This window comes from Prunus avium, chromosome 6 (genome assembly GCF_965620075.1).
Source record: "Prunus avium chromosome 6, drPruAviu1.hap1.1, whole genome shotgun sequence".
Taxonomy (NCBI): Eukaryota; Viridiplantae; Streptophyta; class Magnoliopsida; order Rosales; family Rosaceae; genus Prunus; species Prunus avium.
Window position 1 is genome coordinate 7,522,005 of NC_142289.1, and position 15,084 is coordinate 7,537,088.

Here is a 15,084-nt window from a genome sequence, read left to right on the forward strand (position 1 = left end):
ACCGCTATAACAACTCAGCAAATTTGGTCTTCAATTAGTGAAAGCTTTGACTCTAATTTGGTTGGTCCTCACATTTACTAGCTATATCAATTGTTCTTCCCTGGCCATTCATTCAATCAACATTCATTTCTATGTAATGAGGTTTCTTCTTTCTTTTGCATTTGGTTTCTTATTTTGACAGCAAAAGGAAAAAGAAAAGAAACAGACACTTATTGGTTTCTGATTTGCTCAGTATTTATTTACAACAAGGATGGAGGAGCATTCACGCACTACTCAGGGTAGCCAGATTTTGTTTGCATTCCTTCATGGGTTCGTTCTTTTATGCATGAGCATGAGCATTCCTCTGGAATCTGCAACTCTACCACCCAGGGCCAGCGGTGGTACTTTCGGAAATGAAACTGATCGCGCAGCGCTGCTGGACTTGAAGAAAAGAATCACTCAAGACCCTCTCCATGTCATGAACTCATGGAATGATTCCATTAATTTCTGCAGTTGGGTTGGTGTTACATGCAACAATTCCACCAAAAGAGTCCTGATTTTGATGCTCAATTCTAAAAATCTGGTAGGATCCTTACCACCTTCAATTGGAAATCTTTCTCACCTTACTGGAATCAACCTAGTGAACAACAGCTTTAGTGCTGAAATTCCTCAAGAAATGGGACGTCTTCAAAGCCTGCGCTCTCTAAACTTGTCATACAACTCCTTCGGCGGGAAAATTCCCACTAATATATCTCACTGTACACTACTAAGCATGCTGGATCTTCAACATAATGAGATTACTGGTTCCATTCCAGATCAACTCAGTTCATTGATGAGTTTAAATCACCTGTGGCTTACTATTAACAATCTTACTGGAACCATCCCAAATTGGATTGGAAACTTTTCATCTTTGAAAAGCCTTTTTCTGGGTCAAAACAATTTTCAAGGAAGCATACCTAATGAGCTCGGGCGTCTGACAGGCTTGGAGTGGCTCGGACTGTTGGAAAAATGGCTCACATTAAGTACGCAAGTGAAGGAGGAAGCGACCGGTCGCTGGGTATTTGCGACCGGTCGTTTTGAAGCAGATTCGAAGTCTGAAGAATTCGCAGGAAGCGACCGGTCTCAAGGTATCAACGACCGGTCGCAAGGTATCAGCGACCGGTCTCAAGGTATCCGCGACCGGTCGCCCGCAGTGCTGTTTCGTTTTTCCACGCGTTTTTAAGGTTCCTTTCACATGTGTTGGTTCCCTACCTAATCCCTCGAGCTTCCAAGGAGTTTTATGGGTTCTAGGAAGTCTAGCAACGTGCTAGAGAAGCTGGAACACCATTGAATGAGGTTTGTTGACTTGCTTCAAGGAGTACCTACCCTATGGCTCTATATAGGGTGGCTGAAGTTGCAGCTATCAATGCCTAGCCTTTGTTCTGCCCAAGTTGTGGTCCAAGTCTGGAAACCAAGGGGAGAACGTGGGAGGAAAAGATGGAGCCTTCTCCTAAGTCCAAAGGCTTGTGTATTAAAGGGAAGAGGAAGCAAGACAGCAAGAGTGTGGTTAATCTCAAAGTTGTCAAGTAGCTGGGAGCTATTGTGTTCAAAGGGAGGTTATCTCACCAAGAGAGGAAGTGAGAGAGGGCAATCAGTTCAAGAGAGAGCTGAGTTGAGTCTTGAGAGTTTAGACACCAAAGGGGGTAAACACCAAGGGTTGTGAGAGTGTTCACAAGTGTATCAAAGTGTTGAGCAAGGGGTGAGAGAGAAAAGAGAGCTTGGGAGGGAATAGAGTTCTAAGGGGGTTTCTTTGTAAACCAAAGTTGTAACTTATTCTTTCATTAGTGAATTTCTCAAGGGGATCACCAAGAGGATGTAGGCAATTGCTGAACCTCTATAAATTCTTGTGTCGCTTTGTGCTTGGTTGGTTTCTCAAGTGTGTGTGTGTGTGATTCATCCATTATTTTGTTTGTCACAAAGACCATCAACAACAAGATCATTAGGGGAGTGAGTGAAAGTGTTTGTCCAATTTTCACAACACGGACTTGATTCGAATAATCTGTCTGGTATGGTCCCTTCTTCAATATATAATATTTCTTCCATGTACGTTTTCAGTGTTTTTGATAACCAACTGCATGCAGAGCTACCGCCAAATATCGGCATCAATCTTCCTAATCTCCAAGAATTTTACGGTGGTGCCAACAAATTTACAGGAACTATTCCTACATCGTTGTCAAAATTCTTCTAGACTTCGGATGCTTGATTTGCGTCAAAATGGTCTCATTGGAACACTCCCTGCTGCAAATCTTGGAAGGTTGCAAAGATTAGTTCGGATAAGCTTTTCTTACAATAGGCTAGAAAGTGGGAAAACTGGCAACTTAAATTTTCTCAGCTTCTTGGCTAATTGTACCAGCCTACGGTTTCTGGCTCTTAACAATAATCATTTTGAAGGAGAATTGCCAAGATCCATAGGCAACCTTTCTACCCAACTAAAATATCTTTTTTTAGGCAGAAATTTGATACGTGGAAGCATCCCTGATGACATTGGAAATCTTTTAAGCCTGAATGATATCTTGGAATGGAAGAGAACTATCTCAGTGGTATTGTTCCTGATGAAATTGGGAAGCTTCAAAAGTTAGCGACCCTGTATCTTTATACTAACAGATTTTCTGGGCTGATACCGTCCTCCATAGGCAACTTGACTTCATTGACACAACTCTATGTTAATTATGTAGTCAATTAATGTGTTAATTATGTAGTCAATTAATGTGTTGATTATGTAGTCAATTAATGTTTGGCACCTACTATGTTTGGCACCTACAATATTTGGGGGGCTTGACTAGGTTGGTTGCCTAACTAGGTTGGTTGCCTAACTTGGTTGGTTGCCTAACTTGGGGGGCTTAGGAACTTGTATATATATGTGTTGATTGTAAGTAATGTAAGACATAAGAAAGAATTCTAAAACCAGAAAATTATCTTCTCTCATTCTCACATTCTCATATTCTAGCTTATCTCTACACAAATCTCTACACTTTGTTTGGCATGGTATCTGTTGGCGCTAAATCTTGAATAGATAGAGATGAGTGCAACTTACAAGTGGGATGGACGATCAAGAGATCGATTGGGTGTTGGATGCCGATTCTTCCTGTCCTTGGATGCTGATCCTGAATAGAAGATAAGCGAAGCTCGTGAGGTCTATGGAACCGGTGTGGAACCAGCCTAAGACTCTCCGATGCTCAAGTAAGATTGTTTTTAAGAGCTCTTGCTGTTGACCATATAGAAGTATAAAAGTCAAGCTGAAAAGTCTTACCCCTGTATTGTAGTGGGAGGGGCATACTTATAGAGGGCATTTAGTATGCTCTTAGCGCTCATTTTCGATGTGGGACTCGTGGGAGGGCCCTATGAGGTTGACACGAGTCCTTAGATATTTCAGGCGGGTGCTTCGAGGTTGATTCTGCAGAATCGGTAGGGGATACCGATTGTAGGCTGTGTTGGGCCCTGTAATGATCTTTTGCTGCTTTGAGACAATATCATCAGTAGCCTATGCCGATTGTCCGAGGCCTTGGGTGCTTGGGCGAGTTTATGAGATCCACGTGTCGTTGTACGAGTGGAGGGTCAGATATGGTACAAACAGTAGTCCCCCAAGTTGCCGATTGAGAAGCTTCTCGGTTGGGGACTTGAATGTGTATTCGGCATTCTGACCCGGACACAATGGTCCCATAATTGCCGATGGTGGTATGTAGTCCCCCAAGTGCCCAAGGGAGTGAGCTTGGATAGGAGACGGCATGATGTGCCGGTTGTTGCAAAGGGGCGAGTGAAAACTCATGAATATGCGGCTGCCGTTCGGCACGAGAGGTGAGTGAGAACTCATCAATGTGCGCCTGCCGTTCGGCACGAGAGGTGAGTGAGAACTCATCAATGTGCGCCTGCCGTTCGGCACGAGAGGTGAGTGAGAACTCATCAATGTGCGCCTGCCGTTCGGCACGAGAGGTGAGTGAGAACTCATCAATGTGCGCCTGCCGTTCGGCACGAGAGGTGAGTGAGAACTCATCAATGTGCGCCTGCCGTTAGTTAGTGGAGTTGTGCTCGAAGGTGGCTAGATCTGCCACGTTCGGGAAGTTGAAGCGTCTCCGAGGATTGGAAGCGTTGCAACTGACGTTTGGTCTCTCCCATGCATGCGTGACACGTGTCGGCATGGCTGTGAAGAGCCGCGTCGTTTCGTATCCCGATGCGTCGCTTCGCTTCCCGATGCTAAATCGGCCTTATAAATGTGAGGAGAAGACGAGAGTACAAATACTTGGAAATTTTGAGAGCAAAGAGAGCTTGTGAGAGGCGATTTCCGGCAACCGTGCTGAGGCTGAGCAGGCGATTTCCGGCAAGTTTGAACAAGGCGGAGGCGATTTCCGACGAACTTGAGCCACCGTGCAAACAAGGTATGTTGCCGTGTTTTCGTATTCCCATGGATCAAAGTGTTGAATTGCAAGAATTTATGTTTGAACAATGTATGAACAAGCATGAACACGCATGAACACGTATGAACGTAGTGTTTTTAGGAGGTAGAATAGGATTTGGATTCTAGCACAGCCCTTAGTGTACGTTCGTGTGTTGTTTGTAGATGTCAGATACCGAATCCGAGCGTAGGCGTAGTCCGAGGGCATTCGAGGATGAGTCGTCCTCGGGGAGTTCTGCCGAAGAGAGTGGGAGTTCTGAATCTGTGAGCTCTTCGAGCTGTGAGATAGTGGAGGGGGCAGGAGGGCGTGCCGAGGCTGGGGGTACTTCAACGAGGGTGCCTGGGGGTGATGAGCCTTCGACCTCGGGTCGTGAGGCCGATGGGGGTGGTGTCTCTGTTGCCGTTCCCGGGGAAGGGGTGCTGAGGGTCGTCAGGGGTAGGCAACGGATCCCGATGGCGAAGCCCACGGAACCTGTGTTCGGAGTAGATGACTTAGAGCCGAACACACTGACCGAATCCGAGTTGGCGAAGATTCGGTCGGAGTACAACATTCCGGAATCGGTAGGGATGCGAATTCCGGAGCCCTTAGAGTCGCTAAGTGACAATGACAAGGGGGTGGTCTTCTTCACAGATGTGTTTAAGCATGGCCTTCGGCTGCCGTTAAAGCATTCGGTGCAGAAGATCCTGGCGGCGATCGGTCGACCGGGAATCGGTCGTAGTTCTGCGTTGGAGGCTGATCGGTCAACGCCGTTTTGTTTATTGGGGTCGAAGCCGATCCCTTGGAGTTGAAATGCTCAGCCTTGGCGTGGATAGCCGCCTGTTTCATTAATTCGGAGTAGGTGGTCCAGTTGCTGCTGTGGACCAAATAACGAAACTGAGACGACCGAAGGCCGCTTTTGAAGGCACCGAAGGCCGCCCTGTCGTCAGTTTCCGGACATCTGGAGTACTCATGGCTGAACCTAGCCGCATATTCCCTCAACGGCTCATCGTCTTGCTGCCGAACGGTATATAGATCATCGGCGGAATATAGGCGATCGGTCTGAATCATAAAATGGTTGAGGAAGGTTTGCTTCAACTGATTGAAATTGTCGACCGTGTCTGGCTCCATCCGATAGAACCAATTCAGAGCGGCTCCGGTCAGGGTGGAGGGGAATAGCAAACATTGGCCTTCGTCCGTCAGTCCTTTGCAACCCAGAGCTGATTGGAAGGTATGAATGTGGGTAACGGGATCTTCGACCCCCGAATAAAACGATATGCGGAGTGCTTGGACCTCCTTCTCGTGTCTGAATGTCCGGATTCGATTGGTGAACGGCCCTGGCTGTACCGTTCCCCATGTTGGTGTCCGAGCCTGGTCTTGTTCCTTCTCGATGCGAGTCATCTTCTGTAGGAGGAGACGAATAGTCGGATCGGTAGATGGAAGATCGTCACCAAAGGGTTCGATCGCTCGGTTCCCTGTGCGTTGGTCAGTATTGTGACCTCGCCTTCCTTGGTCTGCCGTTCGGCTGGGGCTTCTCTCGTAATTTCCTTTTCGCCGATCGTTGTCTTGGTTTGATCGGTGGCTGTGGCGTCGTGCAGAGGGCCCTGCCGATGAGATTGTGGTTCCTGGGGATGTTGGAACATAATCTGATTCGTCCGTCTCTTCCAGGCCGATCGCGCCGTACCTCTGGCGTAAGGGGGATTTTGGTCCAAGTACCTCCAGGCGTGGATCGTCTAGCTTCGCCCGGACCTGGATGGGTGATGACTGCCGTTCCCTGCGCCGATCGTTGATCCTCTCGCGGTAATCAGAATAAACGCGATATTCGGGATGGCGTTCCTTCGGAGTGGGCACGAACAGTCTTCGGGAGACAGTTGGTCCGTTCGCGGCCTGCTGCTTCCCTCTATCCTGGAAAGTGGGCTTTCGTACGCTTTTAAACGATTTCTCCTGCCGAAGCTGTGTGGCTGGTTCCCGATCGTTCTGCAACTGGGCGGAGAGTGTTTGTTGTTGATGCAGTTGCCTCTGGGTGTCATCCAGTTTGGAGGCGAGAACATTGTTGTGCTCCTGCATTCTTGCCATATCCTGCTGTAGGGTCTCCATCCGAGCCTCCAGGGTGGTCGGTCGAGCAGGTGTCTGAAGCAAGGGAGTTGGATTCGGCTCGCCAACGAGGCCGAGGATGGGGCCATCGGTAGGGAGGGCCGAAGATGGATTCATTTTTTGGTCTCAGAGTTCTTTGTTTTGAGATATGGGTTGATCGATAAGCGATTCCCACAGACGGCGCCAATCTGTTGGCGCTAAATCTTGAATAGATAGAGATGAGTGCAACTTACAAGTGGGATGGACGATCAAGAGATCGATTGGGTGTTGGATGCCGATTCTTCCTGTCCTTGGATGCTGATCCTGAATAGAAGATAAGCGAAGCTCGTGAGGTCTATGGAACCGGTGTGGAACCAGCCTAAGACTCTCCGATGCTCAAGTAAGATTGTTTTTAAGAGCTCTTGCTGTTGACCATATAGAAGTATAAAAGTCAAGCTGAAAAGTCTTACCCCTGTATTGTAGTGGGAGGGGCATACTTATAGAGGGCATTTAGTATGCTCTTAGCGCTCATTTTCGATGTGGGACTCGTGGGAGGGCCCTATGAGGTTGACACGAGTCCTTAGATATTTCAGGCGGGTGCTTCGAGGTTGATTCTGCAGAATCGGTAGGGGATACCGATTGTAGGCTGTGTTGGGCCCTGTAATGATCTTTTGCTGCTTTGAGACAATATCATCAGTAGCCTATGCCGATTGTCCGAGGCCTTGGGTGCTTGGGCGAGTTTATGAGATCCACGTGTCGTTGTACGAGTGGAGGGTCAGATATGGTACAAACAGTATCAGAGCAATCGATTTTGGTTGCCTCTGCATAACCTTGTTTTACCTTGCTCTTACCTTGTTCTTGCCTTACCTTGCCTCTACTTAATCTTGCCCTTACTTCTTTGCTCCTATATTGTTCCAACACAAAATTTTTGTTGAGTTCCCTTTGTTGTTTTATCCTTCCGCTGCATATACTTATCCCTACGTAATTTTGTTTTTCCCTTATCCTTGCCATTGCTTTGCCTTTGCTTAAATCTTGTCCTTGCCTTGCTGTGCCTATGCATAACCTTATCTTCCATAACCTTGTCCCTACATAATTCAAACTTGTGTCCCTTTGGTTACTTTGTTCTGTTGTACCCCTATTGTGTTCTTTAAATCTTCCGCTACATTTACGTATCCATACTTTCACACAAGACCCGCAACATGGCACCCAAGGCTGCTTATGTCATGACTACCGGTGAGTCTCCATCTCCTGCCTTACTCTCCGACTCCAACCCCGACTCAGGTACACGCTCTACTACATGGATAATTGATACTGGTGCCACTGATCATATGACTTTTGACTCCACTGTTTTTTCCACCTTATCTCCTAAATCTCATTATCCTTACATCACTAGTGCCAATGGGGCTTCTTCTAATGTTGCTGGAGAAGGGACTATATCACTTTCCCCTAAATTATCTTTATCTCATACACTACTTGTCCCCTCTATTAAATGCAATTTGTTGTCTGTTGGGAAATTCCTTGACTCACATAATTGTTATGCCACATTCTATCCTTCTCATTGTAAGTTTCAGGACCTTACGACTCACGAGACGATTGGGCATGGTAAACGGAGAGGGGGGTTGTATACCTTGACGGTCTCATCACCACCACGAGCTATCCATGTTCAAAACTCACGTGCTCAACAACAGATTTGGCTATGGCATCGTCGCTTAGGACATCCATCATTTGGCTACCTTCGACGACTGTTTCCATCTTTATTCAGAGGTTTAGTTGATTCTCAGTTTCAGTGTGAAACCTGTGTGTTGGCCAAGAGCCATCGCACTGTATTTCCATCAAGTGATAGTAAAACAGAATTTCCTTTTGAGTTGATTCACTCCGATGTTTGGGGCCCTGCTAAAGTCTCTTCTACTGGCAAGAGGTGGTTTGTTACATTTATAGATGACTGCACCCGCATGACATGGGTGTACTTGCTCACCCATAAAAGTGATGTTACTACCACAATCCGTGAATTCCATGCTATGATCACCACTCAGTTCCAAGCATCCATCAAAGTGTTCCGGTCCGACAATGGTGGGGAGTATGTAAATGGTGCCTTGGCTCAATTCTTCAAGGACCAAGGCATCATCCATCAAACCTCCACACCCTTCACTCCACAACAAAATGGTGTCGCCGAACGGAAGAATCGCCAATTACTTGAAGTTGCCCGTGCCTACATGCTTGATAAATCTGTTCCTCACCACTTATGGGGTCATGCTCTTCTCTCTGCAGTCTATGTGATTAATCGGGTACCTAGTAGCGTTTTGAATTTCCAAACTCCACTAAATACCTTGGCTCATCACATCTCTCTTCCTACCATCCTCAAGTTGCCTCCTCGTGTGTTCGGTTGTGTTGTTTATGCTCATGTTCCTTCTCATCAACGGAGTAAGCTGGATCCATGTGCCCTCCGATGTGTGTTCGTTGGATATGGCTTGAATCAAAAAGGATACAAGTGTTACCATCCTCCTACTCAAAAACTCTTTGTCACTATGGATACCACTTTTCATGAAGATTTGGCTTACTTTATGGTTTCCAAGACCCCTTCTCTTCAGGGGGAGAGGGGGAGTGAAGAGAAGGACTTGTCATTTGAAGAGAAGATCGAAACAAATGCTGAAAAAAACGTCGAAGATTCTCACGAAGTGCCCCAAGCGACCGGTCGTGACCCATTGACAACCAGTCACGAAGTACCCCATGCAACCGGTCGTGAAGAATCTAGTGACCGGTCGTTTTTTCATAGAGTTGAAAATTCTGAAGAAAATCATGATTTGTTCAGTCCTGACCTCAGTGAAGACCTTGAGACTATGGAACCAGAAGGTGATCCAGATGCCCCTGATGATCAACTACAAAATACAACCCATCCTGCCCTGCCATCGCATCATTCGTCTAGTGATGAAGAAGTACTTGAGGTAATCACTGAACCACCTAATGTTGCACCATATACACTTCCACCTAGATCCACTAGGGGAAAACCTAAACCTCAATATTGCCCTGACCTTAATGCTAAATCTAAATATCCCATCAATAACCATGTGTCCACTCATAGATTGTCAAAGTCATATGCATCATTTGTCAATCAATTATCTACTGTATGTGTTCCAAGTAAGTGGCAGGATGCTGTGACAGATTCTAGATGGACTGAAGCAATGGAAATTGAAATGGAAGCTTTGAAAAAGAATTCTACATGGGAAATGGTTCCTTTACCACATGGGAAGAAACCAGTTGGATGTCGGTGGATATACACTGTTAAATACAAAGCTGATGGATCCATAGACCGATACAAAGCTCGATTAGTGGCCAAGGGATATACACAAACATATGGAATTGACTACCAGGAGACGTTTGCACCAGTTGCCAAAATCAATATTGTACGTGTTCTCATATCCTTGGCTGCAAATCTTGACTGGCCACTGCTGCAATATGATGTAAAAAATGCATTTCTTCATGGGGACTTACAAGAAGAAGTATATATGGATCCACCACCAGGGATTCCTATGACATCCGGTCCTAATACCGTATGCAAGCTAAGAAAATCTCTGTATGGGCTAAAGCAATCACCCCGAGCCTGGTTTGGGAGATTTACTGATTCCATGAAGCGATTTGGGTACACTCCGAGTAGCTCAGATCACACATTGTTCTTAAAGCGTCGTGGTGGAAAGCTTACGGCCCTGATCATCTATGTAGATGATATGGTGGTTACTGGTAATGACAATGAAGAGATGCAGAATCTACAGAAGCTCCTTGGAAGTGAATTTGAGATGAAGGAACTGGGTGAGTTACAATACTTTCTTGGCATTGAGGTTGCTAGATCTAAACATGGCATATTTCTATCCCAAAGAAAGTATGTGTTAGATTTGTTGACAGAAACAGGAATGCTGGATTGCAAGCCAGCTGACACACCTATTGAACATAATCACAAATTGGGAATGTATCCAGATCAAGCTCCTACTGATAAAGAAAGGTATCAAAGGTTAGTTGGGCGATTGATTTATCTATCCCACACACGCCCTGACATAGCTTATGCTGTGAGTATGGTAAGCCAATTCATGCATCAACCAAGTGAAGCTCACATGAATGGAGTAATACGGATAATGCGATACTTGAAGACTGCCCCTGGAAAAGGATTGATGTTCTCCAAACATACACACATGGATCTTGAAGGATACACTGATGCTGATTGGGCAGGGTGTATCACGGATAGACGTTCAACTTCTGGATATTTTACATTTGTGGGTGGTAACTTAGTTACTTGGAGGAGTAAGAAACAAAGAGTTGTAGCAAGATCCAGTGCTGAAGCCGAGTTTAGAGGAATGGCTCAAGGAGTATGTGAATTGCTTTGGTTGCGGAGATTACTAAAGAATCTTGGCATTAAACAAGTGAATGCCACAAACCTATATTGTGACAATAAAGCTGCCATCGAGATAGCACATAATCCAGTACAACACGACCGTACTAAACATGTGGAAGTCGATCGACACTTCATCAAAGAAAAATTGGAAAAAAAGATGATTAAGTTTCCGTTCGTAAACTCAGAAAATCAACTGGCTGATATTCTGACAAAGGCAGTATCAAGTAGAGTTTTCAATGAGTCTATTGACAAGTTGGGCATGCGTGACATCTTTGCACCAACTTGAGGGGGAGTGTTAATTATGTAGTCAATTAATGTGTTAATTATGTAGTCAATTAATGTGTTGATTATGTAGTCAATTAATGTTTGGCACCTACTATGTTTGGCACCTACAATATTTGGGGGGCTTGACTAGGTTGGTTGCCTAACTAGGTTGGTTGCCTAACTTGGTTGGTTGCCTAACTTGGGGGGCTTAGGAACTTGTATATATATGTGTTGATTGTAAGTAATGTAAGACATAAGAAAGAATTCTAAAACCAGAAAATTATCTTCTCTCATTCTCACATTCTCATATTCTAGCTTATCTCTACACAAATCTCTACACTTTGTTTGGCACTCTACATGTATGAAAATAGGTTTGCGGGAAGTATACCTCCAAATATTGGGAATTGCCAAAGTCTACTTGAACTTGACCTTTCTAATAACAATATATCAGGCACCATACGTAGAGAGCTTGTGGGGATTTCATCCCTTTCAATTTCTTTGTACTTGTCTAACAATTATTTGACTGGTTCATTACCATCCGAAGTGGGTGATTTGATACATCTTGTGGAGCTGGATGTATCAGGAAATAAGTTGTCAAGTGAAATCCCCACAACCCTTGGCAGTTGTATTATGTTGGTGCACTCGCATTTGGAAGGTAATGAATTTGAAGGAACAATACCTCAATCCCTTAAAAATTTAAGAAGTTTGGAAGAAATAGATATTTCACGCAACAACTTATCAGGGCAGATTCCAGAATTTCTGGGCAAGTTTCCGTTTCTTCACTATCTCAATCTTTCTTATAATGATTTTGAGGGTGAATTGCCTAAAGAAGGGATCTTTTCAAATGCAAGTGGTCTCTCAGTTATTGGAAACAATAGGCTTTGTGGTGGCCTCCCAAAATTGCGTCTACATGCCTGCTCCATCAAAAAGTCCCATTCATCTCAACGACTACTTGCCCCAAAGGTAGTCATCCCTATCTCTTGTGCACTTGCCTTCATAATTGCTATGTCATGCTTCATTGTTGCTCGTTCAAAGGTGAACAAGTCAAGAGGTGGACCTGCAGCTTCACATTCTTACAAGGGTTGGAAATCAATCTCTTACTTAGAACTTGTTCAATCAATTGGCAGTTTCTCTACGGACAATCTGATTGGTTCAGGAAGTTTTGGTTCTGTTTACAAAGGAGTACTTCCTACTGATGGGAGGGTAGTTGCTGTCAAAGTATTAAATCTTCAACAACGAGGAGCTTCCAAGAGTTTTATTGATGAATGCAAAGCTTTAAGAAGATACGGCACCGAAATCTTGTGAAGATCATAACTGCATGCTCGAGCATTGATACTCGAGGTAATGACTTCAAGAGTCTAGTTTTCGAGTTCATGGAAAATGGAAGTCTAGACTCATGGCTGCATCCTAGAGATGATGAGCAATCTCAAAGTAAGAGATTGAGCCTTATCCAAAGACTCAATATTGCAATTGACGTTGCCTCTGCATTAGAATATATCCACCACCATTGTGAAACGACCATTGTTCATTGTGATCTAAAGCCAAGCAATGTTCTTCTTGGTGAAGATATGGTAGCCCATGTTGGCGACTTTGGTTTAGCAAGGTTCCTCTTGGAAGCATCAGAGAATTCCTCCCAAAGTCAAACCATGTCAGCTGCGCTAAAGGGTTCCATAGGCTACATTCCTCCAGGTACGGAGTTTCTGTCGTTCTCTTTTTATCCCTTGCTAATAAGTTATTATGATGCAAACTTAAGTCTTTTCCCATTAAAAAAAGAAAGAAAAGATAATCACCTTTTTTTTTCTTCCTATAAAACAAGTATCAATAAACTCATAAATAATAAGATCTAAGTTGTAAAAATGATTTGACTGTGACATACTAATGCATGTAATTAATGGCAGAGTATGGCATGGGAGGCCAAGTTTCCATCATGGGAGATATTTATAGCTTTGGAATACTGTTGCTGGAAATGTTCATAGGAAAAAGACCTACAGGTGACATGTTCACAGAAGGTCTAAGCATTCACCAATTCACAGCCATGGCAATGCCTGACCATGCCATGGACATAGTTGACCCTTCATTGTTGATCGAAAGAGATGATGCAGATGGTGATGATGAAAGATACAACAATGACATACGAGCGAGACCAATTACAATCAATGAGGATGGTAGCCCTATCCAATTGCAAGCAACAAGATTGGAGGAATGTTTGGTTTCTGTGATGCAGATAGGACTGTCCTGCTCTGCAATATCACCATCTGAGCGTATGCAAATGGGTGTTGTTATCAAAAAAATGAAGGCAACTAAAGACTCATATCTCAATTTGAGAAGACGACGAAGAAGAAGAAGCGTGGGCTAAGTTTGTTATCTACTCTCAATCTATAGCCTCAACTATCTGCAAAAAATTATTCGAATAAGGATATTACATGTATCCATGTGTGTGACATTATGTAAGGGTGCTTTATTTTGTTTAAGCGTGGGCTTCTGCATTTTGGCTTAATCGACTGCAACTTAATTAAAGATTTCACATGTTTTGTTTGCCGTCTTTGCATATATATATGGTTTGCTATTTATTCAGCTTACAAGTCCAGTGATTTACATGGATTCTAGGGTTGGGCAATAAAATGGATCTTGTAGATTTTGGTAGTGGTTGGTTCACCATCTTTCTTGTTCCAGATGCACCCAAATGACCTTACCCAATTTGTTTTGATGCATGTTGTACAAGAAAGCCCTCTTTTCTTGTCTTAAAATAGGAACATAAATCAAGCTCCTATTCTATTAGTAACACTTTGATAATAAAAAAATCGAGCTGTTCTGATTAATTATATACACTTTTATTTCAATGCACTTGCATACTTTTTGTGTGGAATAACATCTGCACTGACCCTAGCCCCAAAAAAAAAAAAAAAAACATCTGCACTGTGTTCTCGATATTTGTTCTATCCTGTAAGATGTACATTATTGTAATGACCTTGGGGCTCAACAACAACACATTGTTTTATTTCTGTGAGGGGAAAATCAACTAGTTACCTATTTGCGCGTGCAATTTTTGGTATTCATGGATTTGAAAGTACAACACAAAATACAGAGCAATTAACCAGCCTATAAGTTTGACCCCCTAAAAAAAAAGCAGTCTATTATAAGGCTCATTGCAGACAGAACTAACGAATGCAGAATTTTTTTAATACCAACGATAGTCTAAATTACAACAGGGGAGGAGCCCCAAATTGTCTTAATTTTAATTTTAGATCGCTCCGTTATTGTAATGGCCCATTGTGGCTAGTTTATATTGGCCCTTTGTGACTAGTGACTTTCTTGGCTGAATTATGAATGCAATCCTAGAATTTCTCAACCAAAAAAACAAAAACTACTGGGGGAAAGGGTTGCTTAGACACACTACCAAGGTGTCATGGGGTTCAAATATGAAACCACTGGCAATTAAGGTCATTTTTCACTAGTCTGAACTTTTAATTTTCTAGAAAACGGATTAAGTTGGGTATTATCCTAATTAATTAATCAGCTAAAGACTAGATTATATGACTTATTAGTGTTGTAATCTTAGAATGGCCCATGTAGGTTGTGGCGTGCATGTACAGTCTGAATTAATTAATTTAGGAATTTGTAATTTGTCAAAAGTTAATTAACAGATAATTGAGGGCATTCAAAAGCAATGATTATTGTTGATTTCTACCTAAATAATCACAATTTAGTCTAGTCAATTTTCTAGCATTCAAAAGTAATAATAAAAAAGAGAGAAGGAAAACACAGAGAAAGCAGGCTATGAGACAATCTTTCTCACCGGCGTGATAATGGCTAATTAGGCAAGAAGAATTACAGCAGATTCATCAAATTTCATTTGAAAAGTTGGCTTTCAGAATATTTTGAATTTTTTATTCACCGACTAAAATTTTTCCAACATACCATAATGAAGCTTTATTATTATTTTCTTTCTGTGATAAGATTTCTTCGTTATTTAATGCAGAC

At 43.4% G+C, this 15,084-nt stretch overlaps 1 pseudogene; it reads left to right on the forward strand.

Moving 5' to 3' along the window:
- Nucleotides 1–250: 250 nt before the first annotated feature.
- Nucleotides 251–13,459, forward strand: LOC110746022 (uncharacterized; annotated as a pseudogene).
- The last annotated feature ends 1,625 nt before the right edge of the window (nucleotides 13,460–15,084 follow it).